The sequence below is a fragment of the Pleurodeles waltl genome, chromosome 1_1, assembly GCF_031143425.1.
Source record: "Pleurodeles waltl isolate 20211129_DDA chromosome 1_1, aPleWal1.hap1.20221129, whole genome shotgun sequence".
Lineage (NCBI taxonomy): Eukaryota > Metazoa > Chordata > Amphibia > Caudata > Salamandridae > Pleurodeles > Pleurodeles waltl.
The window spans coordinates 367,495,370-367,522,439 of record NC_090436.1 but is presented as its reverse complement, the minus strand read 5'-3'; positions in this window follow the sequence as shown (position 1 = coordinate 367,522,439).

Below are 27,070 nucleotides of genomic sequence, written 5' to 3'. Positions count from 1 at the left end.
GGAGTTTTCCACAACCTACATGGTACCCTGCCCTATGGGTTGCCTAGGGCCTACCTTAGGGGTGACCTATATGTAGAAAAGGGGGAGTTTAAGGCTTGGCAAGTTCTTTTAATTGCCAAGTCGAAGTGACAGTGAAACTGCACACACAGGCCTTGCAATGGCAGGCCTGAGACATGGTTAAGGGGCTACTAATGAGGGTGGCACAAGCAGTGCTGCAGGCCCAGTAGTAGCATGTAATTTACAGGCTCTGGGCAGATGTAGTGCACTTTACTAGGGAATTAAAAGTAAATTAAAGATTCCAATTGGGTATGAACCAATGTTACCATGCTTTTAGGGAGAGAGCACATGCCATTTAACACTGGTAAGCAGGGGTAAAGTGTCCAGGGTCCTAAAGCCAGCAAAAGTGAGGTCAGAAAAAGAAGAGGAGGCAAAACGTTTGGGGGTTACCCTGTTAAGAGCCCATTTCCAACGCATCCCTTTAAAGAATGTAAATACATCCTAAAGAAAACATTTCAGTATAGAATAGTTAACATTATATAACTCCATGTCACCAAGCATCTTCCTCTAAGCTGCGACGAAACAGACGATGCCACATTGGCTTGACTGGACAAAATTCCTAAAGTTAATTATCTGAAAGGAAAGAAGAAGAAAAACAAGTGATACCATCAAAATTATCTATTAATCAATTTACCCTAAATTAAAAATATAGAGTTAGGATAGCATCAAATCATGCTAAACATGCATTTCAACTACAGAAATGTTGATGAAAACATGTGAGTGGTGGGTGGATAATGTTAGCATGCGTTGTCTTTATTAAAATCAAGATTCTCTCTGTATGTTAATTAGAGAGGCATCATTTCATTACAGGATCGGAGGCCCCCATTATGCATGCTTATAGCTTTCCAGTGCCACACCACTCACATGTTCCACTACTTGCTGCTTTCATAATGTCTGCAAGTTTGCCACCTACCCGGAATACTTTACTGGCCGTTGCACTCCTAGAAGACTGAGCCTCAAATTTAGACATCTCTATTCCTGCTTCAGACATAACAGCCCTCATCCAACATGACATAGTAGCTCTTGAAACTACTCTGTATGGGTTAACATAGGAAATTAACAGTTGATCATCACCATCTGGTCTAAATTCCATCATTGTTCATAAACTCTTATACAACTCACTACACACAATTTCCTGCATTCATTAAAAGATGGCTAAAATATTTTTTTCAGAAATTGTTTTGGTCGTTTTCCAAATCTCAAAATAGACCCAGTCTGGGGTATAAAATCTACTAGAAACTTCCAGTGCCTTAACATCGGACACTCTTCTGAAGGATATTAGAGTAAAGTCGCCAGCTTTAATTAAATCTGCTTCCTAGAAAGATAGGGATAAACAGCTGTGCCAAGAAGTTTGCCACTTCTACTAAATAAGCCTCCATGGGATCCGAATTCCTCTCCAAGCACCAAGTTCACCACTTCCTCCATACTCCTGAGTATCTTTTCCTGGTACCTGGTGTCCACGATTCTTCCAAAAGATCTTAATCCTCCCCTTAAAGGCTAGAGTAACTTCTGGATCCCCTGAAATCTTTCAGACCTCACCTTCCTGCTATTCCAAAAGGCTTGAAATTCCTAGAATAATTTGGGAAACCTCCACAGCTAGTTCCATTTTACCTGGGAACCAAACTTGTGAGCTCCAGAAAGGAGTCACTAGAACGATGCTGCAATGTACACCCCAGACTTTCATCAACACTCTCTGGATCAGTGCGAAGGGGAGAAAAGCATAGCAGTTCTCTCCCTTCCAAGTCTGTAGTAATACATCCACCGTCAGTTTCTAGTTCTAACTTTGCACCCCAACCAAAGTTGCTTGCATCAGATTCTACAATACATTCCAGGATATTCCTAAATATTGCCTTCCCGTTTTAGCTGTCCACGTTGTTCTACCACCATTGAAGGTCCTCTTCAGCTTCCTGGGTCAGGGGAGTCGTATCTGCATACCATAGACCTTTCCTCAAACTCAGGGTTTTCAGGCTCTGAAGAGCTCTGCAATGCAATGGTCCTGGGCAGATGGCCTGAATGAATGAAGTCAAGAGACCACTCACCCTTGCCAGGTCCCTCAGACTTACCACTTCCTTTCCTAGAATGTGAGATACCTCTTTCTTTATCTTTGTTAATTTTTTCCATGGCAGACACAGCTGTGTCATGCTGGTATCTTCCTAGAATTCCAAAAAGTCCAGATTCTGTGTTGGGGTCATGACAGACTTCTCTACATTGATAATGAACCCCAGCGTTTGCAAGGGGCCCGTTGCAATGTGCATCAACAAATCTCCCTGATCCTGAGACATCAGTAACATATCAACCAGATAAATCACTAAACGTACCCCTCTCTATCTCAAGAGCGCAACTACAGGTTATAGGACTTTGGTGAAGCACCAAGCGGAAGACAACAAAATTGGTACAAGACACCTTTCCAACTGAACTGCATATGCTTTTGGGAATCCAAAGCCACAGGGATTGTGAAGTAGGCAACCTTTAGATACAACTTCACCTGCCAGTCTTTTTCCTTTAAAATGTCCTACAAAAGATGGATCCCTTCTATCCTCTAGTGTCTGTAAACTAGCAATCTGATCAACCCATTTAAATTTATTACGGGTATCCAAACCTTGTCCTTCTTTTTTACCTAGAAAACAGTTCTTACAAAACCTATTTCTGAATCTGTGACCTTGCATATTGCTCATTTGTACAACATTTGTGAAACCTTGGCATCCACCAGTGAAAATTGATCCTGGGTCAGTGATAATTCTCTTGGACGGCAATTCTGATAGACAATTTGACATAGATCTATTTTGAAGCATCTTACAATCTGTAACACCCATGTGTCCTTTGTTATAGCTGACCTGTTTTGGGCTACAAAACATATTCTCCCCCCTATATTTGGTGGGAAGAAACCAATAGCAGGACTTTTCCTGGTCTGCAGAACCTTGGAATCTCCCCCTGTTGCCTCTTGCACGGGAAGGTCGACCTATCTGCGAGTAGAAGCTGTTGCTTGCATGGAAACTTCTCCTATATCCCCACTGGTCTTGTTGATAATATTGGGACCTTGGCATCCTAGGACTGACAGCCAGGCCCCTCCTGTCAGCCCTTCCAAAAACTCTATTATTAAACATTCTTCTCATATTGGATTGTACCTTACTGAAGGCAGTGAATGTTGAGAAATATTTCCCCAGGGTCTTAATGACATTGTTGCCAAAAAAAAAGTCCATTTGGGTCCCCTAGAATTTCTTTGTTGGCAAGGTCGACCAATTTAGTGTTGATACTCATCAAAATGGCTCTCTTTCTCTTGGCAATCAGGCTGGCATTGGCACTGCCAAGCAGGCATAAGGCCCGCAGATTCTAGCCACGGAGAAGCTGAAAGTCTGCAGGGATGCCCTTGAAGGAGGTTTCCTCAGCTATATACAAGATACTTGCCAGCGGACCCAAGATATCAAGCAGCCTGTCCTAACATTGGTTTGGGCAGTGCTCAAGACCTTTCCTGGGATCTTTCCTGATCTAAAAGGGAAACTCAATAGTTCCAGGTCCAAAGTAGGTCTTCTCCCTGACGAATTGTCTAAGAATGGTCTGGGACATTCGGCCTTTATTAAGCTCCACGCCTCCTTATCAAGGGATTTGCAGATCAAAAACATAATAAAGGAAGTCACATGGTCCATAGGCCACCAACCTGAGCCCCTTTGGTGAGTAATGCACGGAGGATTAAACATTTCCATACCAAAAGGGTCCCTAATAACCTTTGAACTAAAGGGCTGGTCTAAGTCCTCATCAAGAAAGTAATTCTCTAGCAACTCTTGGGCATCAAAAATATACCCATCTGTCTCTCATCAGCCATATCATTATAGCCTGACAGTCATCTGTATTTGTATCGAAACTGTGGTCTCTTGTGCCATGAAGGCTACAGATTCTTTTTTTCGTGCCACGGGGTTCACCTATGTCAATTGCACCAACATGGCCGCTCTTGCTATGAGTGCCGCTATGGCACCGCACCAGTGATTCATCATGACTTCTTACAGCGCTCAGGCTGTCCAAGGATTGATCATGATCATTTGCAGCACTCATGCTGCCCACTGAACGTTGTTCTTTTGATGGGTGTTTAGTTTTTTTTTAAGATGTCTCACCTCCCTTTTTAGCTAAAAGAGGGGCCTCCTCCTCCTCCGAGACTGAAAAATAGCCCTCTTCTGAGGGGAATCCCTTTTTCTTTTTGCAAAGGCTGCCTCCATCACCTCTCTAAGGGAAGACCTTGTTTTTTAGGAAATTATAATACGGTTAAATAGAGGCAAAATATAAACAACGCTCCCTACCTTCTAAAGTTCCTATCTGCATCACAATAAACGTCGGTGTAGGAAAGTACCATCTTGCCTGGCATGTTACCCCCATTTTTACTTGTGTGTAAGTTTGTTTTTGCCTGTCTCACTGGGATCCTGCTAGTCAGGACCCCAGTGATCATAGTTTGTGGCCTGCATGTGTTCCCTGTGTGGTGCCTAACTGTGTCACTGAGGCTCTGCTAACCAGAACCTCAGTGCTTATGCTCTCTTATGCTCTCTCTGTCTTTCAAATTGTCACTGCAGGCTAGTGACCATTTTTACCAATTCTGATTGGCACACTGGAACACCTTTATAATTCCCTAGTATATGGTATCTAGGTACCCAGGTTATTGGGGTTCCAGGAGATCCCTACGGGCTGCAGCATTTCTTTTGCCACCCATAGGGAGCTCAGACAATTCTTACACAGGACTGACACTGCAGCCTGAGACAAATAATGTCCACGTTATTTCACAGCCACTTTACACTGCACTTAAGTAACTTATAAGTCACCTATAGGTCTAACCCTCACTTAGTGAAGGTTAGGTGCAAAGTTAATAAGTTTGAGGGCATCGTGGCACTAGCCAAGGTGCCCCCACATAGTTCAGGGCAATTTCCCCGGACTTTGGGAGTGCGGGGACAGCATTACACATGTGCACTACATATAGGTCAATACCTATATGTAGCTTCCCAATGGTAACTCCGAATATGGCCATGTAACATGACTAAGATCATGGAATTGTCCCCCCATGCCAAATCTGGTACTGGGGTGCCAATCCCATGCATCCCCGGGGCTCCAGCATGGACCCTGGGTACTGCCAAACTAGCTCTCTGGGGTTTTCACTGCAGCTACTGCTGCTGCCAACCCACAGACAGGCTTCTGCCCTCCTGGGGTCTGGGCAGCCCAGTCCCAGGAAGGCAGAACAAAGGATTTCCTCTGAGAGAGGGTGTTACACCCTCTCCCTTTGGAAATAGGTGTTAAGGGCCTGAGAGGAGTAGCCTCTCCTGGCCTCTCGGAATGCTTTGAAGGGCACAGATTGTGCCCTCCTTGCCTAAAACAGTCTACACCAGTTCAGGGATCCATCTTCAGTGCTTTGCAGTCAGTCGTTGTCCTTGCAGAATCTCCTATCACGACTTTAGTGTGTTTCTGGGCAAGTAGGGTAACTTTACTCCTACTTTTCAGGGTCTTGGGGTGGGGTATCTTGGACACCCTTAGTGTTTTCTTACACTCCCGGAGACCCTCTACACACTACACTAGGCCTGGGGAACCTAAGTGGTTCGCATTCCACTTTCTTAGTATATGGTTTGTGATCCCCTAGGCCTATTGCATCCTATTGTATTCTACAGTGTTTGCACTACTTTTCTAACTGTTTACTTACCTGATTTTGTTTTTGTGTACATTTTGTGTATTTTACTTACCTCCTAAGGGAGTATATCCTCTGAGATATTTCTGACACATTGTCACTAAAATAAAGTACCTTTATTTTTAGTAACTCTGAGTATTGTGATTCTTATGATATTGTGCTATATGATATAAGTGGTATAGTAGGGGCTTTGCATGTCTCCTAGTTCAGCCTAAGCTGCTCTGTTATAGCTACCTCTATCAGCCTAAGCTGCTATAACACTACTAATCTACTAATAAGGGATGACTGGACCTGGCACAATGTATAAGTACCATCAGATACCCACTATAAGCCAGGCCAGCCTCCTACATTGGTGGTGCAGCAGTGGGATAAGTACTTATAACTGCTTTACCACTTTGTCATTGGTGCTTTTCATAAGAAAAACATATACCAAATACTTCAGAATATACACAGTTAACCTAAACAGTTTGACTTTCTTTCTACAAACTTTCTAAAACATTTCAGGAAAGTTTTTAAAAGTTTTGAAAAGTTTGAAAAAGTGTTTCTCTTTTCGCTAAAAGATTCTAAACTTTTTTCTCACTGTCCTAAACCCTTTCTAACAATCATGTCTGCAGTAGAACTTACTCCCACAGTTGTCCAGCCAACATATGGTAGTTTAAACTTTAAAAGTTTGAGGGGTCTCTGCATAGAAAGAGGTTTAAGTATTGGTAAGGACCCTACCAAAGATCTTCACCTTAGCCTTCACCTAGAAAGTGACCAGGACCAGTCTGGCCCATCCCAGGATCAGGAGGTAGAGGATGGGGGTACCCAGCAATACTCAGAGGAGTCCCCTGAGGATGCTGGGGAGGGTTCATCCAAAGACCTGCCAGTTAACAGGCCATCTAGTGACACTGGTAGTGGGAGAGGGTCACACACTAGTAGGGCACCTTTCACTCCAAAAGGCCAGGTTACTAGAGTCCAGCCAGTTAGAGACAGGTCACACTCTGCCAATTCCCATATTTCTTCTGTGTCTCAGAATTCCCAAGCCTCCCACCCTGAGGATAACACTATGGAAAGGAAACTCAGAAAGCTGAGGTTGGAAGAGGCCAGGCTGAAGCTAAGACAGCAGCAGCTGGCCTTGGACAGGGAATCTCTAGATGTGGAGAGGGAAAGGCAGAGGTTGGGGTTAGTTCCACATGATGGCAGCAGCAGTGTTTTTGATATAAATCCTGTAAGAGAGCAAGATTCCAGAAACCTGCATAAGATAGCCCCGCCCCCCCTTACATGGAGGGGATGACATTAACAAGTGGTTTGCTGCACTTGACAGGGCTTGTATGGTACAGTTGGTCCCTCAAAGGCAGTGGGTTGCTATCTTGAGGCTATCTTTCACTGGTAAGGGTAGGGATAGGCTCCTTACTGTCAGATAAAGTGATGCTAATAAACACAAAGTTTTGAAGGATGCACTCCTGGATGGATTTGGCTTAACCACTGAACAATAAAGGATAAAGTTCATAGATACCAGAAAAGAGTCCTCTCAAGACTGGACAGACTTTGTAGACTGCTCAGTGAAGGCCTTGGAGAGTTAGTTACATGGCAGTAAGGTGACTGACTATGAAAGCATGTATAATCTCATCCTGAGAGCATATTTTGAACAATTGTGTGTCTGATTTGTTGCACCAGTACTTGGTAGACTCAGATCTGACCTCTCCCCAAGAATTGGGAAAGAAGGCAGACAAATGGGTTAGAACAAAAGTGAACAGAAAAGTTCATGCCGGGGGTGACAAGGATGGCAAGAAGAAGGGTGGTAAGTCTTCTGACAAGGGTGGGGACAAGGATGAAAAACATTCTGAGTCTTCATCAGGCCCACAAAAATCCTTTGGGGGTGGTGGGTCCAAATCCTCTTCCCACAATCAAAAGAAGCCATGGTGTTATTTATGTAAGAGTAAAGGCCATTGGGCAAGTGATTCCACTTGTCCAAAGAAAAACACCAAGGCTCCCACTACAACAACCGCAACTGCAACCTCTAGTGCCCCTAGTAATAGCAGTGGTGGTGGGAAGTCTACTACAAAAAGCCAATCTAAGGATGTAGCTGGGCTCACCATTGGTAGTGTAGTTGGGGTTGGTCTTGTTACGGAGACCACAGAGGCTGTTTTAGTCTCTGATGGTGGTATTGACTTTGCCACCTTGGTTGCTTGTCCCCTTAATATGGGTAAGTACAAGCAACTGCCCCTAATAAATGGTATTGAGGTTGAGGCCTACAGGGATACAGGTGCCAGTGTCACTATGGTGATTGAGAAGCTGGTCCACCCTGATCAACACCTACTTGGTCAGCAGTACCAAGTGACTGATGCTCATAACAACACTCTTAGCCACCCCATGGCTGTTGTGAATCTCAACTGGGGGGGAGTACTGCTCCAAAGAAAGTTGTGGTAGCCACTGAATTACCTGTAGATTGCTTACTAGGAAATTATTTGGATACATCAGCTTGGGCTGAAGTGGAGTTGGAGGCTCATGCAGCAATGCTGGGCATTCCTGGGCATATCTTTGCTTTGACAAGGGCTCAGGCCAAGAAGCAAAGAGGACAGGGAAACTTGGATCCTGGAACAATGGACCAAGTGCTCCCAAAAGCTAGGAGTAGTAAGGGTAAATCCTTGCCCACTATCCCTCCCTCTCCAGAAGAGTCCTCTTTTGAGGAAGAGGAATCATCTCCCTATGCAGAACCTACACCAGAGGAGCTGGCAGCAGACACTGCCGAGCTTTTGGGTGCAGGGGGGCCTGCTAGGCAAGAGCTGAGTGTAGAACAGCAGACCTGTCCCACACTAGAGGGTTTGAGACAGCAAGCTGTCAAACAGCAGAATGGGGATGTCACTGATAGCCATAATGTGTATTGGGAAGATAACCTCCTTTATACTGAGTCAAGGGACCCTAAACCTGGAGCTGCCAGGAGATTGGTTATCTCTTTGCAGTATAGGGAGTTTCTTCTAACCTTTGCACATAACATTCTTTTGGCTGGGCATTTGGGCCAGAGTAAAACTTGGGACAAGCTTGTTCCATTGTTTTACTGGCATCATATGTCAGAGGACACTAAAGAGTTGTGTCACTCTTGTGTGACCTGCCAAGCCAGTGGCAAGAATGGTGGCACACCTAAGGCCCCCTTAATTCCACTTCCTGTGGTTGGGGTGCCCTTTGAAAGGGTAGGGGTTGACATAGTTGGCCCCCTTGACCCTCCAACAGCTTCAAGCAATAGGTTTATCTTTGTGGTAGTAGACCATGCCACTAGGTATCCTGAAGCAATTCTCTTAAGGACCACTACAGCTCCTGCAGTGGCAAAGGCCCTCCTGGGAATCTTTTCCAGAGTGGGCTTCCCTAAGGAAGTGGTGTCAGACAGAGGTAGTAGCTTCATGTCTGCATACCTCAAAGCTATGTGGAAGGAGTGTGGTGTAACTTATAAGTTCACTACTCCTTACCATCCACAAACAAATAGTCATAGAGACAAGGGTTGGGACAAGGATGAAAAACATTCTGAGTCTTCATCAGGCTCACAAAAATCCTTTGGGGATGGTGGGTCCAAATCCTCTTCCCACAATCAAAAGAAGCCATGGTGTTATTTATGTAAGAGTAAAGGCCATTGGGCAAGTGATTCCACTTGTCCAAAGAAAAACACCAAGGCTCCCACTACAACAACCGCAACTGCAACCTCTAGTGCCCCTAGTAATAGCAGTGGTGGTGGGAAGTCTACTACAAAAAGCCAATCTAAGGGTGTAGCTGGCCTTACCATTGGTAGTGTAGTTGGGGTTGGTCTTGTTACGGAGACCACAGAGGCTGTTTTAGTCTCTGATGGTGGTATTGACTTTGCCACCTTGGTTGCTTGTCCCCTTAATATGGGTAAGTACAAGCAACTGCCCCTAATAAATGGTATTGAGGTTGAGGCCTACAGGGATACAGGTGCCAGTGTCACTATGGTGATTGAGAAACTGGTCCACCCTGATCAACACCTACTTGGTCAGCAGTAACAAGTGACTGATGCTCATAACAACACTCTTAGCCATCCCATGGCTGTTGTGAATCTCAACTGGGGGGGGGGGTACTGATCCAAAGAAAGTTGTGGTAGCCACTGAATTACCTGTAGATTGCTTACTTTGAAATTATTTGGAGACATCAGCTTGGGCTGAAGTGGAGTTGGAGGCTCATTCAGCAATGCTGGGCATTCATGGACATATCTTTGCTTTGACAAGGGCTCAGGCCAAGAAGCAAAGAGGACAGGGAAACTTGGATCCTGGAACAATGGACCAAGTGCTCCCAAAAGCTAGGAGTAGTAAGGGTAAATCCTTGCCCACTATCCCTCCCTCTCCAGAAGAGTCCTCTTTTGAGGAAGAGGAATCATCTCCCTGTGCAGAACCTAGACAAGAGGAGCTGGCAGCAGACACTGCAGAGCTTTTGGGTGCAGGGGGGCCTGCTAGGCAAGAGCTGAGTGTGGAACAGCAGACCTGTCCCACACTAGAGGGTTTGAGACAGCAAGCTGTCAAACAGCAGAATGGGGATGTCACTGATAGCCATAATGTGTATTGGGAAGATAACCTCCTTTATACTGAGTCAAGGGACCCTAAACCTGGAGCTGCCAGGAGATTGGTTATCTCTTTGCAGTATAGGGAGTTTCTTCTAACCTTTGCACATAACATTCTTTTGGCTGGGCATTTGGGCCAGAGTAAAACTTGGGACAAGCTTGTTACATTGTTTTACTGTCATCATATGTCAGAGGACACTAAAGAGTTTTGTCACTCTTGTGCGACCTGCCAAGCCAGTGGCAAGAATGATGGCACACCTAAGGCCCCCTTAATTCCAATTCCTGTGGTTGGGGTGCCCTTTGAAAGGGTAGGGGTTGACATAGTTGGCCCCCTTCACCCTCCAACAGCTTCAAGCAATAGGTTTATCTTTGTGGTAGTAGACCATGCCACTAGGTATCCTGAAGCAATTTTCTTAAGGACCACTACAGCTCCTGCAGTGGCAAAGGCCCTCCTGGGAATCTTTTCCAGAGTGGGCTTACCTAAGGAAGTGGTGTCAGACAGAGGTAGTAGCTTCATGTCTGCATACCTCCAAGCTATGTGGAAGGAGTGTGGTGTAACTTATAAGTTCACTACTCCTTATCATCCACAAACAAATAGTCTGGTTGAGAGGTTTAATAAAACTCTCAAAGGTATGATTATGGGGCTCCCTGAAAAACTCAGAAGGAGAAGGGATGTCCTCTTGCCATGCCTACTTTTTGCTTACAGGGAGGTACCCCAAAAAGGAGTGGGCTTTAGCCCCTTTGAACTCCTCTTTGGGCACCCCGTGAGAGGTCCCCTTGCACCTGCGAAGGAGGGTTGGGAACAACCTTTAGAAGCTCCAAAGCAAGACATTGTGGACTATATACTTGGCCTAAGATCCAGAATGGCTGAGTACATGAAAAAGGCCAGTAAAAACCTTCAGGCCAGCCAAGAGCTCCAAAAGCAATGGCATGACCAGTAGACTGTCCTGACCCAGTACCACCCAGGACAGAAGGTGTGGGTATTGGAGACTGTGGCCCCAGGAGCACTCCAGGACAAATGGAGTGGACCCCATCTCGTTGTTGAGAAAAAGGGTGAATTTACCTGCTTGGTAGACCTGAGCACTGCCAGGAGTTCCCTTAAGGTGCTCCATGTCAATCGCCTAAAACCCTACTATGACAGGGCTGACTTAACCCTTCTCATGGGGACAGGAAGAAGAGAGTGACCCTCTCCCTGATCTCTTCTCCACCACTTAAGCTGATGGCTTAGTGGAGGGAGTGGTGCTTGCAGATTGCCTTACTGCTCAGCAGAAGGACAAATGTGTAAATCTCCTAGGCCAATTTTCTGACTACCTGATGTGAGCATACAATCAACACTGGAGACAGTTTATCTGTCAAAAGTAAGATTTATATGCAGCCTGACCATGTCAGGGATTGCATAAAACAAGAGGTACAGAAAATGCTGGACCTAAAAGTGATTGAGCCTTCAGAAAGCCCATGGGCTAGCCCAGTGGTGCTTGTGCCCAAACCTCACAGTAAAGATGGTAAAAGAGAAATGTGGTTTTGTGTTGACTACAAAGGTCTCAATCAAGTAACCAAACTGATGCTGACCCTATACCCAGGGCAGATGAACTCATAGATATACTGGCTTCTACCAAGTATCTAAGCACTTCTGATTTAACTGCAGGGTATTGGCAGAATAAATTATCAGAAGATGCTGAACCTAAAATTGCATTTTCCACCATTAGAGAGTACTAACAGTTCACTGTGATGCCCTTTGGTTTGAAGAAGGCACCTGCCACTTTTCAGAGGTTGGTGAACACAGTCCTGCAAGGTCTGGAAGCTTTTAGTGCAGCATATCTAGATGATATAGCTGTCTTTAGCTCCACCTGGGATGAGCACCTGGTCCACCTATGGAAGGTTTTGGAGGCCCTGCAAAAGGCAGGCCTCACTATCAAGGCTTCAAGGTGCCAGATATGGCAGGGGAAAATGGTTTATCTGGGCCACCTGGTAGGTGGGAAACAGATTGCACCACTGCAGGGGAAGATCCAGACCATTATGGAATGGGCTCCCCTTACAACTCAAACCCAAGTGAGAGCCTTTTTAGGCCTCACATGGTACTATAGGAGGTTCATCAAGAACTATGGCTCCATTACAGCTCCTCTTAATGACCTCACTAGTAAAAAGATGGCTAAAAAGGTATTGTGGACAGCTAGCTGTCAAAAAGCATTTGATGAGCTCAAACAGCCCATGTGCTCTGTACCTGTCCTAAAAAGCCCTTGCTACTCCAAAACGTTCATAGTCCAGACTGATGCTTCTGAATTGGGGGTTAGGGCAGTGCTAGCACAGCTTAACACTGAGGGCCAGGATCAACCTGTTGCTTTTATCAGCAGGAGGTTGGCCCCCCCAGAGAAAAGCGTTGGTCTGCCATAGAGAGGGAGGCCTTTGCTGTGGTCTGGGCACTGAAAAAGTTGAGACCATACCTGTTTGGTTCTCACTTTATTGTCCAGACAGACCACAAACCTCAACTATGGCTTAAATAAATGAAAGGTGAAAACCCTAAATTGTTGAAGCGGTTCATCTCCCTACAGGGAATGGACTATACAGTGGAACATAGACCTGGAAGTACCCACTCCAATGCAGATGGAATCTCCAGATATTTCCACTTACTTAGACAATGAAGACTCATCTGGGCAAGGTTAGCCTTATTGTCCCTCGTTTGGGGGGAGGGGGTTGTGTGGGAAAGTACCATCTTGCCTGCCATGTAACCCCCATATTTACTTGTGTGTTAGTTTGTTTTTGCCTGTCTCACTGGGATCCTGCTAGTCAGGACCCCAGTGCTCAACGTTTGCAGCCTGAATGTGTTCCCTGTGTGGTGCCTAACTGTGTCACTGAGGCTCTGCTTTAAAATTGTCACTGCAGGCTAGTGACCATTTTTACCAATTCTGATTGGCACACAGGAACACCCTTATGATTCCCTAATATATGGTACCTGGGTAACCAGGGTATTGGGGTTCCAGGAGATCCCTATGGGCTGCAGCATTTCTTTTGCCACCCATAGGGAGCTCAGACAATTCTTACACAGGACTGCCACTGCAGCCTGAGTGAAATAATGTCCACGTTATTTCACAGCCACTTTACACTGCACTTAAGTAACTTATAAGTCACCTATATGTCTACCCTCACTCACAGACAGGCTTCTGCCCTCCTGGGGTCTGGGCAGCCCAGTCCCAGTCCCAGGAAGGCAGAACAACCTTACACCCTCCCCCTTTGGAAATAGGTGTTAAGGGCCTGAGAGGCGTACCCTCTCCAGGCCTCTGGGGATGCTTTGAAGGGCACAGATGGTGCCCTCCTTGCATAAACCAGTCTACACCGGTTTAGGGATCCCCCAGCCCCTGCTCAGGTGTGAAACTGGACAAAGGAAATGGGAGTGACCCCTCCCCTGTCCATCACCACCCCAGGGGTGGTGCCCAGAGCTCCTCCAGTGTGTCCCATACCTCTGCCATCTTGAATGCAGAGGTGTCAGGGCACAATGGAGGCCTCTGAGTGGCCAGTGCCAACAGATGACGTCAGAGACTCCTCCTGATAGGTGCTTACCTGGTTAGGTGGTGTCAGAGTCACCAGATCCTCTGGGTCTGTGCACGTTCCCAACACTTCCACCACAAGACAGCTCCAATCCTCTGATTTGATTTATCAGAGTCTAAGAGAGTCCAAGTGGGGAAAAGGAGATTAGGAAGGGAACAGCTGGGAAGGAGACCTGTAGGAAGCAAGAGGTTAAAACACAACATCAAAAATTACATCTCATGAAATTAGTACCGTGCTACAACTCTAAGCTTTGTCATTTCTGAAAGCATGAACAATCCTAGACTAGTTCTATAGATGACTAGATCTTAGATGACCGAATACCTGAGGAGGTAACAAGAAAAGTTAAATAGAACCTTCAAATTCAAGTACTTTCTTTAGCATGAGAATCATGAAAACACTATGAGCAATTTCTAAACAATCAATGAATCTCCTTTTAAGAATACATATCAGGAACACACAGCATTACATCTAGAACTCTGATCTTGTTGTGTTCTTCTCAAAAAGAAACATTGGAAAGTAAATTGCGCACATTGCAGGCTTTTATCTGTGTACTAAACACCATAAAGGATTGTGCACCATGAAATCACACAGTGTAGATTCAAGGAAATAATCACGCAACTTGTCAACTCAAAATGCTACCAAGAAAACATCTAAGAATGGTAGCTCACAGTAATTTTCATTATGTATACACAAGGAAAAGAATTGCGCATCTTGCCAATTCGAACAATACCATGACACTGCCAAGGAATGATAGTGCGCAATGAATATCAGGAATTAACCATAAAGAAAGAATCGCGCATCTTGCCGATTCGAAGGCCACCATGAAAATGCCAAGAAATGGTAGCGCACAATGAATAACATGAAAAGCACTCAAGGAAAGAATTGCGCGTCTTGACGATTCGAATGCCGCCATTAAAATGCCTTGGAAATGGTAGCGTACAATGAATATCAAGAATCACACACTAGGAAGGAATCGCCCGTGTTGCCAATTCGAATGCTGCCATGAAAACTGCCAAGAAATGGTAGCTCACCATGAATAACATAAAAAGCACTCTAGGAAAGAATCGTGCGCCTTGCCGATTCGAATGCCACCATAAAAATGCCTAGAAATGGTACCGCACAATGAATAACATGAAAAGCACTCAAAGAAAGAATCGCGCACCCTGCCGTTTCGAATGCCACCATTAAAATGCCTTGAAAATGGTAGCGTACAATGAATACCAAGAATTTCACACAAGGATAGAAACGCGCATCTTGCCGATTCGGATGTCACCATGAAACTGCCAATAAAATGGTAGCGTACAGTGAATATCAAGAATTACACGCTAAGAAAGAATCACGCGCGTTGCCGATTCAAAAGCTACCATGAGACTGTCAAAGAATGGTAGCGCACAATGAATATCATGAATTAATCTCGATGATAGAATCACGCCTCTTGCCGATTCGAATGCGTGCCCACAAATGCCATGAAAATTCACAAATGCTCAATTATACGCAAATGAGCAAAATGTTAATAACATCAGAAATTAGGCCCAAGAATTCGAGCGTCATCCAATAAGGGGTCGGGTTCCCAGCACAACCTCTGTCTTACCGCCCTGACTATGAATCACCACTAAAGAATAAAGCACAGAGGCCAGGAAGGTCAAGGTAGGCCACCGGAACAGGAGCTCAGCGAGTTGCTGCTGCTCTGCACCGGGACCTCTGAATAGTGAGCATGTGGAGCTGGGCTGACTCCCTTTTATAGAGTTTTGGCCCAACCCATGACCACACCCAGACATGCTGCAGGGAAAGCTTCTAGAAGGCCCTGGAAAGGGACCACACCCTGACTCACTCTGAATGCCTGCAGCAATACATTGCAAATGTACAGTATTTATAAGCACCTTAAAAATGAATCTTTTGGATTGAATGCTGCAATGCAAAGAGTTAGGCAATAACATATCATCACAATGCATGAATTACATTATCTTGAGGGTGTTGGGTTTTTGCATTCTAGACGTCCGTAGAGCGTGCACTGTCCTGGTGTTGACAGTACTCCCCTCTCCCAGGCGCGCTCTAGGGGCTGGCTTGTCTGGATTGAGACGATGAAATCGTCTCACAAGTACTAGAGCATGAACATCAGATGCAGGAACCCATGAATTACTTTCAGGGCCATAACCTTTCCATGAGATTAAGTACCATAGGTTACGCCCTCTCAATTTCGAGTCCAACACTTTCTTGATTTCGTATTCTTCTTCTCCTTGTACAAGAATAGGAGCTGGATGAGGGCGGATCTTTTGGACAGCCTTTTTTAAGAGGGAAGTATGGAACACTGGATGAATTTGTAAGGATTTTGGCAATTGCAGTTTATAGGTCACAGGATTGATTTGCTGAAAAACAGTGTAAGGACCTATAAATTTGGGGTTGAGCATGTGCTTCTTCTTGAAGTCTATGGGGATCATTCCAACCCTGGCGGTCGGTGTGAAAGCGGCAGCTAACCCGCCAACAGGCAGGCGGTAAAAAAAATGGAATTCTGACCCTGGCGGGAACCGCCAACACAACCCGCCACTTTAACACTCCGACCGCCACGGCGGGACAAACAAACAGCGCGGCGGTCACCGCCAACAGGCAGGCAGGAGACAATGTACCGCCCACCCTATCACAACTCACCAATCCGCCACCTTTTCCGGGGCGGGAGCCCCGCCGATAAAAACACGGCGGAAACAGACTACGAACGGGAAAACGCTCACCCCTATACACTCCACGAGGAATCTGGACAGCATGGAACCTGAAATAAACATCTTACCAGCTATTGTCTACCTGCTCCTCTACCAGGAGCACGAACTCCGGCCCAGACGACAACGGTGAGTACTGCACCTACGACACAGGGGAGGGGGGAGGAGAAAGGGTTACGGGCACACACATACACGACACACCCACCACCCCAACCCCCCCCAAATACCTACACACCAATGCAGAGCAACAAGTCATAGTGACACCCCCCAAACCCCCCGGAAGAATGCAAAGACAAAATAAAGGGATCATGAATATTTAAGTATATTATAGCATATTTGAAGTTAAGTGAAATATTAAATATATTAAAAAATATATTACAACATGAACAATATATCCATAGCTCAAAAGTCCGGCACATATTGGATACCTTCCATTGTTCGTGGGCCAATGTGCATAAACACATGGGCAAAGCCCACACACGAGACCCGATTCCATTGGAGAGAACACTGCTGGGGCATCAGATAATAAAACTACAGGCACCTCAGGGGGAAGGGAAGGGGGGGCACCTCAGCCACATGAGTCCACGACGCCAGGTCCACGAGGGGCCTCCATGCCCACTGTACCATCCTGAGGAGTGCAAAGCCACAGTCTCTCAAGTCTCTACAGTGGGTGGATTGCCCAATGTACCATCCTGGGGAGTGTAAAGCCACAGTCTCTCAAGTCTCTCCAGCGGGTGGATTGCCCACTGTACCATCCTGGGGAGTGCAAAGCCACAGTCTCTCAAGTCTCTACAGTGGGTGGATTGCCCACTGTACCATCCTGGGGAGTGTAAAGCCACAGTCTCTCAAGTCTCTCCAGCGGGTGGATTGCCCACTGTACCATCCTGGGGAGTGTAAAGCCACAGTCTCTCAAGTCTCTCCAGCGGGTGGATTGCCCACTGTACCATCCTGGGGAGTGCAAAGCCACTGTCTCTCAAGTCTCTACAGTGGGTGGATTGCCCACTGTACCATCCTGGGGAGTGCAAAGCCACTGTCTCTCAAGTCTCTACAGTGGGTGGATTGCCCACTGTACCATCCTGGGGAGTGCAAAGCCACTGTCTCTCAAGTCTCTCCAGCGGGTGCTTTGCCCACTTTTCCATCCTGGGGAGTGCAAAGCCACAGTCTCACAAGTGGATTACAGACTCCACTGGTTATGGAGGAGGCATGGTGCCCAGAGTGCTTCGTGAAGCCCTGCCCGACACAGATCCGGCCCTGCCAATGGGCCAGCGGTGCTTGAGATGAAGGGCCCAGCGGAGCAGTTCAAAGACGGCGGTGCCCAGCGGAGCGGTGCTTGACAGGAAGGGCCCAGCGGAGCAGTTCAAAGACGGCGGTGCCCAGCGGAGCGGTGCTTGACAGGAAGGGCCCAGCGGAGCGGTGCTTGAGATGAAGACCCAGCGGAGCGGTGCTTGAGAGGAAGGGCCCAGCGGAGCAGTTCAAAGACGGCGGTGCCCAGCGGAGCGGTGCTTGACAGGAAGGGCCCAGCGGAGCGGTGCTTGAGATGAAGGGCCCAGCGGAGCGGTGCTTGAGAGGAAGGGCCCAGCGGAGCGGTGCTTGAGATGAAGGGCCCAGCGGAGCAGTTCAAAGACGGTGGTGCCCAGCGGAGCGGTGCTTGACAGGAAGGGCCCAGCGGAGCAGTTCAAAGACGGCGGTGCCCAGCGGAGCGGTGTTTGACAGGAAGGGCCCAGCGGAGCGGTGCTTGACAGGAAGGGCCCAGCGGAGCAGTTCAAAGACGGCGGTGCCCAGCGGAGCGGTTCTTGTCTTGAAGGGCCCTGTTCAGCGGTGCTTGTCACGGCGGGGCTCTGTTCAGCGGTGCTTGAGACGGCGGGGCCCTGTTCAGCGGTGCTTGAGACGGCGGGGCCCTGTTCAGCGGTGCTTGTCACGGCGGGGCCCTGTTCAGCGGTGCTTGTCACGGCGGGGCCCTGTTCAGCGGTGCTTGTCTTGGCGGGGCCCTGTTCAGCGGTGCTTGTCTTGGCGGGGCCTGTTCAGTGGTGCTTGTCACGGCGGGGCCCTGTTCAGCGGTGCTTGTCACGGCGGGGCCCTGTTCAGCGGTGCTGGTCTTGGCGGGGCCTGTTCAGCGGTGCTTGTCTTGGCGGGGTCCTGTTCAGCGGTGCTTGTCATGGCGGGGCCCTGTTCAGCGGTGCTTGCCACGGCGGGGCCCTGTTCAGCGGTGCTTGTCTTGACGGGGCCTGTTCAGCGGTGCTTGTCTTGACGGGGCCTGTTCAGCGGTGCTTGTCTTGGCGGGCCTGTTCAGCAGTGCTTGTCACGGCGGGGCCCTGTTCAGCAGTGCTTGTCACGGCGGGGCCCTGTTCAGCAGTGCTTGTCACGGCGGGGCCCTGTTCAGCGGTGCTCGTCTTGTGTTCCTAGGGAACCAGATCTGGCCAATATTTTCCGCTCAGTCGCCATCCGACCTTTCGCTTGCGGGGCCCTCCTGTGCTGGAGTCCTGGGCCCGTGGGTGTCCTCCGTCACACCCGAAATGGGGCTGGTGGGGCCCTCCTGGGCAGGTCGCCTGCTGCCGGACTTGTCCGCCCTGCTGCTCTTGCCCTCCTTCGCAGAATCTCTGGGGCCCTTGCCTCCCTTTGTGGATGTACCCGGTGACGGTGCAAGGGTAGTGTCCTTGGGGGCAGCCGTCTCAGGCCTGTCGCGCCGGCCCTTCCCTTTTTTGGTTCTGGCTGTCCCCTTGCTGCTGGCCAATGTTCCTGCCCTAGGAGCTGGTGGACTCCAATAGCCCTGAACTATGGTCCTAGTAGGTGCAGGGCTTGTGGTGGCTGAGGTGCTGTTTGGACTCTTACGAGATGGAGGGGGTGGGTCAGGTGATGCAAAGAGGTTGATTTTGGAGAGGAAAAACTTTTTTGGAGCAATGGGAAGGGTAGGTGCAGTGGGTATGGGGGTGGAGGAAGAGGATGTGGTTGTAGGAGAGTCAAGTGTGCTGTCTTTGGGTGCAGGTGCTTGTGACGGAGGCTGTCGTGAGGTGGATGGCTGTTGGGTGGGTGGCTGCCTGCGTTTGTGTGGTTTGGAAGAGGGGGTGACAGACACAGTGGGAGAGGACACAGGGGACGTGTAAATGGCAGTGGGGGTGGTGACTGCACGTGTGCGGAGTGTTCTGCTGGGTGTGCTGGTGATGGACGTACTGGCTGATGGTGGTGTGCATGCAGGTGTGAGTGGAGACGTCACAGGGAGGGAGGAGGGAGACGAGGAGGAGGGGGACACAGAGGAGGCAGTGGCTGTTGGCATGTCTGCATGTGGATGTTGCTTGTGTGAATGCTTGTGTGATTTGTGGTGCTTATGTCTGGATGAGCTGCCCTGGGGTGTTGATGTGTGTGCAGGCTGGTCTGTAGGTGTGTCTGGGATAGGCAGAGGTACAGGGGAGTGGGACTGGGTGGAGGGAGTTGGAGGAGGGAGGCTGGAGACAGGGACAATGGCTGCCGTCAGTGCTGAGGCCAGAGCGTTGAACGATCGCTGATGGGCAGCCTGACCCGAATGATGAATGCCCTCCAGGTATGCATTGCTCCGGTGCACCACCCTTTCTACACCCTGGATGGCATTCAAAAGGGTAGACTGCCCAACAATGAGCGTCTGGAGGAGGTCAATGATCTCCGCAATGAGGGCAGCAGGGGTAACTGGGGCAGGGCCTGAGGTGCCTGGGGCGAAGGAGATGCCCGCCTTCCTGGCCGAGCGGGCACGGGGCAAACGCTGAGGGGCTGCTGGGAGGGCGGAGCTGGTGCGCTGGGTGGCGGCTGTACCTGTTGTTGCGGTGGGCACGGATGTTGCCGCCACCACAAGGGAGCTCCCTTCCGAGGACGTGTCTGTGTCGCTGACGTTTCCACGGGTCCCCGTTGTGGAGCTCCCCTCGCCCTCCGTCTCACTGGTGAATTCGGAGTCGGTTGTATGGCCCTCCGGGGCCATGTGAGATGCAGCTCCCTTGTGCGCCGATGCCACTTCTCCTCTGCCTGATGATGCTAATGCACACATGAACAGGAAGATCAAAAATAAGGGGGGGGGAGAAAGAAAGACATGTGGAGTGCATGCATTGGCGACACCGTTGGCGGAGAGGACAGACACAGAAGCCCCCTGCACAACGCCGCGCACTCGGGGTACACTACTCAATTTTTGTGACTTGGCCTACAAGTCTATGGACGACAAATGCACACATAGGTGAGCCCGGGCCATGGATAGCTGTACTTAGCACCCTACAGAGGTGGGGGGCGGGGGCACAGGGCCATGCCTTACGGAGGGGCCTAGCCTACAGAAACCGCCCTGGCCTAGAGATACCCACAGCCCTCCCCCCCCACCCAGACACCTCCACTGTGCGATAATATAGCAGAATGTGCTGGTACTCACCCCCTTGTGTCTGCTGTGATGTCCTCACGCGCCCATCCAAATCGGGGTAGGCCACCGCCAGGATCCGGGACACCAGGGGGGTCAATTGACGGGAGCCACCCCTCCTACGTTGGGAGGCCATCCCCAGCAGAGCCTCCGCGGTCTTCCTGCTCCCGCGGCAGATGTCCTCCCACCTCTTGCGGCAGTGGGTGCCCCGTCTGTTGTGGACCTCCAGGGTCCGGACGTCCTTGGCGATGGCACGCCAAATGTCGATCTTCTGATGGGCGTTGACCTATGTGACATGGACAGGGTGGGAAAATAAATAACATCATTTTCTGCATGCTCGATGTGAGTGGCCCCCCTCCCCAACCTTGCCATATGGCACATGCTCTCATCTGTCGTGCGATGCATGCCTCATTCGCTCCCATCCCCACCATTTTACATCCACCCCACTCAACACAGGCATAGCCCATACAACGTGCTCCCTGTGTACTTACCTGTTGGTCTGGAGGACCGTAGAGTAGCGTACTGGGGGAGGACCCCATCAACAAGTTTCTCCAATTCCTCAGATGTGAAGGCAGGGGCCCTTTCCCCAGTCGCAGCAGCCATTGTCTCTTCCAGACCGAGGTCACAGCAGCACTTGCAGTATAGGTCCTCTCCTGTGGATGATCAGGTTTCGAGTGATTAAGCAGATAGAAAATGGCGGTCACGCCCGCGGCGGTGCGTACCGCGACCGCCGGCGCACATCGTCATTGGCTCATGAGACCCATAGGGTTCAATGTTAACCAATGCTGCTTTGCGCCGCGGTCTTCGACCACCTACCGCCCCGGTGTGCCACGCCAGCGCATTGACCTCACATCCCATTGTCACACTTCACAGGTCAGGCAGCCGCCATTTCAAGGGCCCACATGGCTTAATTTCTACTGCGTCACACAGGCCTAGGCCTTGCATTGCCAATCATACAAGCCATTCAATGCATAGCGAATCGTGTACTGTGCAAGCTGTGGTTACGTACCTGTGCTTGACTCTGTGCTCCATGTTGTCCTTCCTAGGCACCGTCCGCTGGGACTTTGGAGGAGATGGAGGAATCCTCCTGTGTACAGACCGCTGGTGGACCTGTCGACAATGGAAGAAAGACATATCATACTGACATACAGACTTGACCGAGCCACTATACAGGAACTGTGTGCCCAGCTGGAGCCAGACCTGATGTCCCCCATTCGCCAACCCACAGGGATTCCCCCTCTGGTGCAGGTTCTGTCAGTACTCCATTTTTTGGCAAGTGGATCATTCCAAACAACAGTGGCCATATCATCAGGGATGTCTCAGCCTATGTTTTCTAAGGTTTTGTCCAGAGTGTTGTCTGCCCTGATGAAATACATGCGGAGCTACATTGTTTTCCCTGAGGTGGACGATTTGGCTACAGTGAAGGGTGATTTCTATGCCCTTGGCCATATCCCCAACATCATTGGTGCCATTGATGGGACTCATGTGGCTTTGGTTCCCCCCAGTGAAAGTGAGCAGGTGTACAGGAACAGAAAAAGTTATCATTCGATGAATGTCCAGGTGGTCAGTTTGGCTGACCAGTACATCTCCCATGTAAATGCCAAGTTCCCTGGGTCAGTGCATGACGCGTACATCATGCGAAATAGCAGCATCCCTTATGTGATGGAACAGCTACAGAGACACCGTGTGTGGCTAATAGGTGACTCTGGTTACCACAACCTGTCGTGGCTACTTGCCCCAGTGAGGAATCCCAGGACAAGGGCAGAGGAACGCTACAATGAGGCCCATGGGCGAACTAGGAGGATTATAGAAAGAACCTTCGGCCTCCAGAAGGCCAGGTTTAGGTGCCTGCATATGACAGGTGGATCCCTAATGTACTCACCAAAGAAGGTGTGCCATATCATCGTGGCCTGCTGTATGCTTCACAACCTGGCTTTGCGACGCCAGGTGCCTTTCCTGCAGGAGGATGGTCCAGATGGTGGTGTTGTAGCAGCTGTGGAGCCTGTGGAGAGTGAAGAGGAGGAAGACGACGGGGATGACACAGACAACAGGGACACAGTGATACAACAGTATTTTCAGTAGCACACAGGTACGAATCAACCACGCCATTTTACATTTACTTAAAGTCTCCTGCCTCTCTACTGTCTGAGTTTACCCCCAGTTCCTGTTAACTGAGTTGTGACTTTCCCTTCCGTTTTCAGAGCTGTGGGCCCCACTGCGTGACCTCTGCTTTGTTTGCCCATGGACTACAGCTGTGTGACAGTGGTATGTTGTCATCACAATGTAACTGAACATTTTGGCACCGTTATGTCTAATACATTTGTTCAAAATACAAGCAGACTCCAGAATTTTTAAGTGCAATAAGTGATTTTATTAAAGTGCTAAATTTAGGAACATGATTGTAAAACGGTGATGGGTGATGGTGGAGTAATGTCCATGGCAGAGTCCAGTTTTCAGTCTCACAGGTGCATTGTCCATATGCCTGTGGAAGGATGGAGCACGGGCAGTTTAAGTTTGGACAGGGTGACAATGTGGGACAGTGGGATGACATCAGGGGGTATCCTTTGCTGACGGGGGTCTTGGCATCCTACTCTGTCTTCTTCTGAGATCTCAGGGACCGCTTGCGGGGTGGTTCTTCTTCTGCAGGAGGTAGGGTTCTGGTGGCCTGTCGTTGTGTGGGGGCCTCCTGTCCACTAGCGCCGGCGGAGGTGGTAGCCTGTTACTGGTCCATGCTAGTGACAGGGGCCCTTTGTGATGCCACATGGTCCCACAATGTGGTGACTATCTGGTTAAGGGCCACGACGATGGTCCCCATTGCGGAACTAATGTTTTGCAGTTCCTCTCTGAACCCCATGTACTGTTCCTCCTGCAGTACCTGGATCTCCTGGAACCTGGCCAGTACCGTAGCCATTGTCTCCTAGGAGCGGTGGTATGCTCCCATGATGGAGGAGAGGGCCTCTTGGAGAGTCGGTTCCCTGGGCCTGTCCCCCCCGTCGCACAGCAGCCCTCCCAGTTCCCCTGTTTCCCTGGGCCTCTGTCGCCTGGACCGTGTGCCCACTACCACTGCCCCCAGGTCCCTGTTGTTGTTGGGGTGGTGGGTCAACCTGGGTGCCCTGTAGTGGTGGACACACCGCTGATTGACGTGTCCTGGAGACAGAGGCATGGGCCCGCTGGGTGAGAGCTGTGCTGGTGTTCCCAGAGGGGGTTAGGTCTGCTGTAGCCTGTGGCTGTCTGTGGGGAACCGACTGTCCCGAGGTCCCCGATGGGCTGGCCTGGTCATCTGGGTCCAGGGAGACAGAACTGCTGTCATCACTGGGGGCCTCTTCTGGGGGTGGGATGGACATCTCTGGACCCTCCGTGGCGGTGTGGTGGCGTTCGGGTCCTGCAGGGGTATAAGAGTATGGTTATTGCTTCTGTGTGTGCCATTTCGTGTAATGGGTGGGTGGCTGTGTACCCCAGTGCTGGCATTCCCTTGTGGGGGCTTTTGTGATGGTGGCTTGTGGGGGTGATGGGTGTGTGCAGTGGGCATGCTTTGGTGATGGGTGTCCATGCTTTGGGGACGCATGCAGGGATAGGTTTTGGGATGGGTGGGTTGTGATGGTGAGCCATTTGCAAGGAGTTGGTGTGATGGGGGTGGGGGTGAGGGTGGGGGTATGATTTGGCATGCAGGTGGGGGGAATGAAGTAGTGAAGATTTGACTTACCAGAGTCCATTCCTCCGCCAACTCCTGCGAGGCACTCAGGATGCAGGATGTGCAAGACTTCCTCCTCCCATGCTGTGAATTCTGGGGGAGTATGTGGGGGTCCGCTGCCAGTCTTCTGCACCGCAATGTTGTGCCTTGATACCATGGAACGCACCTTCCCCCGTAGGTCGTTCCACCGCTTCCTGATGTCGTCACGATTTTGTCCACTATTCTTTGCCATAGCTCCATCTTCCTGGCAATGCTGGTGTGCTGCACCTGTGTCCCGAAGAGCTGGGGCTCTACCCGAACTATTTCCTCCACCATGACCCTGAGTTCTGCGTCAGTGAACCTGGGGTGTCTTTGGGGTGCCATGGGGTGGTGTGGATGAGGTGAGGGGTGGTGTATGTGTTGTAGAGTGTGGTGAGTGTGGTGGTGTATGGTGTTTTGTGCGTGGATATTGTGTAGGTGATGTAGTGATTTGCCTCTGTGTGATGGTGTACTCTATTCTGTTCTGTCTCTCTCTGTCCTTCAGTCGCAATTGTGGTCGTAGGGGTTTGTGGGTGATGTGGGTGTGTGTTTTTTATTTAATTGGGTGTGTGGGAGTGGTGTGTGTATGTGTCTCAGATGTGTGTATTTTGAATTATCCAATGTGGATGTGTTTTGTAAAGGTGTGTGTATTTTGAGCGCGGCGGTGTGTACCGCCAATGGAATACCGCGGTTGAAAGACCGCTGCGAGGATTTGTGGGTCGGAATGGTATGGGCGTATTTCTGTTGGCGTGACGGTGGATGTTTGGTCATCGCCAGTTTCCCGCTGACCTTTGGTGTGGCGGACTTTTGTTGATGTCGGGTTTTTGGCGGTTTGCCAGTTGTGGGTGGGAATGACCGTGGTGGTTTACCGCGGCGGTGTTATGGCGGTCTTCTGACCGGCGGTAAGCGCCTTTTACTGCCGAGGTCAGAATGACCCCCTATATGTTTTGTGGAAAGCCACACTTTGTCACCTGGTTGATACTGCGGCCCCTCACAATGTTTCTTGTCATAATGCTTTTTGTATTTTTGTTTGGCTTTTTCTAAATGCTGTTGAATTGATTTCTGAGTTTGATGCAAATGTTGAATTGTTTCTGACACAGCTGGAGTAAGAGCACTTTCTTGAGGAATTGTGATGGGCAAGGTTTCAGGATGATAGCCAAACAACCCAAAGAAAGGTGTAACGCCAGTAGAAGTGTGGAAGGAGTTGTTGTAGGCTAACTCAGCTAACCAGAGCATTGATGTCCAAGAATGAAGTGCTTTTTCAGCGTAAGCACGTAAGTATTGCTTCAAAGTCTGATTTAGTCTCTCCGTTTGACCATCTGTTTGAGGATGGTGGCTCGTAGATAGGGTAGGGTTTTACACCATGTCTTCCAGAAGCTGGAGGCAAATTGCGACCCCCGATTGGAGAGGATCACTTTTGGCAGTCCATGATAACGAACCACTCTATTCAGTAAGATAGTTGCCAGTTCACTAGAGGTAGGTAATTTCTTGCAGGCAATGAAATGTCCATAATTTGTGAGACTATCCAGTACCACCAGAATTACTGAATGCTGTTGAACCATTGGCAGACCTGTAATAAAGTCTAGAGAGATGTGCTCCCACGGACGACTTGGGGTTGGGAGTGGGTGTAACAACCCTTTCGGTTTTGAATGACTTGTTTTAGTGCGAACACAGACTTCGCAGTTGTTTACCATCGTTTTTACATCCTTTGTTAAGGTAGGCCACCAAAAATAGCATTGGATTAATTCAAGAGTTTTAGGAGTACCTGGGTGACCTGCCGTAGGTATAACATGCAACCAATGAAACACTATCTTGCGAAGTTTGGTTGTGGGCACAAACAAATGGGCATCATGAAAGGGTAACCCTTGTTTGATCGACCTTTTTTGATCTGCTTGGGCCCATGTCTGCTATTTTTCAACAGTGAATGAATTGCGGATGTTTTCAAAGAAATCTTCTGTTTTTATGATACATAGGACCTTGCCAGGAACAATGATAGCCCTGGAGGGTTGAACTGCAGGCAATGTGGTAGACTCTTGGCGGGACAAGGCGTCAGCTTTGCGATTATCTTTACCAGGTCGGAAAGTTACCACAAAATCAAACTCTGCAAAAAACAGCATCCAACGTAATTGCCGAGGGGTCAAAAGTCTGGCAGAACTCATGAATTGAAGATTACAGTGATCAGTATACACTGTGACAGTATATTTGGCTCCTAGCAAATGATGTCTCCATTCTTTAAAGGTGTCACAAATTGCCAGAAGCTCTTTTTCAGCAATGACATAGTTCCGTTCAGCTTCATTTAGCTTTCGAGACATGTAAGCTACAGGATGAAGCTGACCAGTGTCTTTGTTTCGTTGTGACAGAACGGCTCCTATCGGCACATCTGAAGCATCAGCTTCCACTATGAAAGGTCGATCCGCATCTGGATGAGTCAAAACTGGAGCAGTGGAAAAAGCTTCTTTCAAAGTTGAAAAGGCCTGGTCTGTTTCTGGGG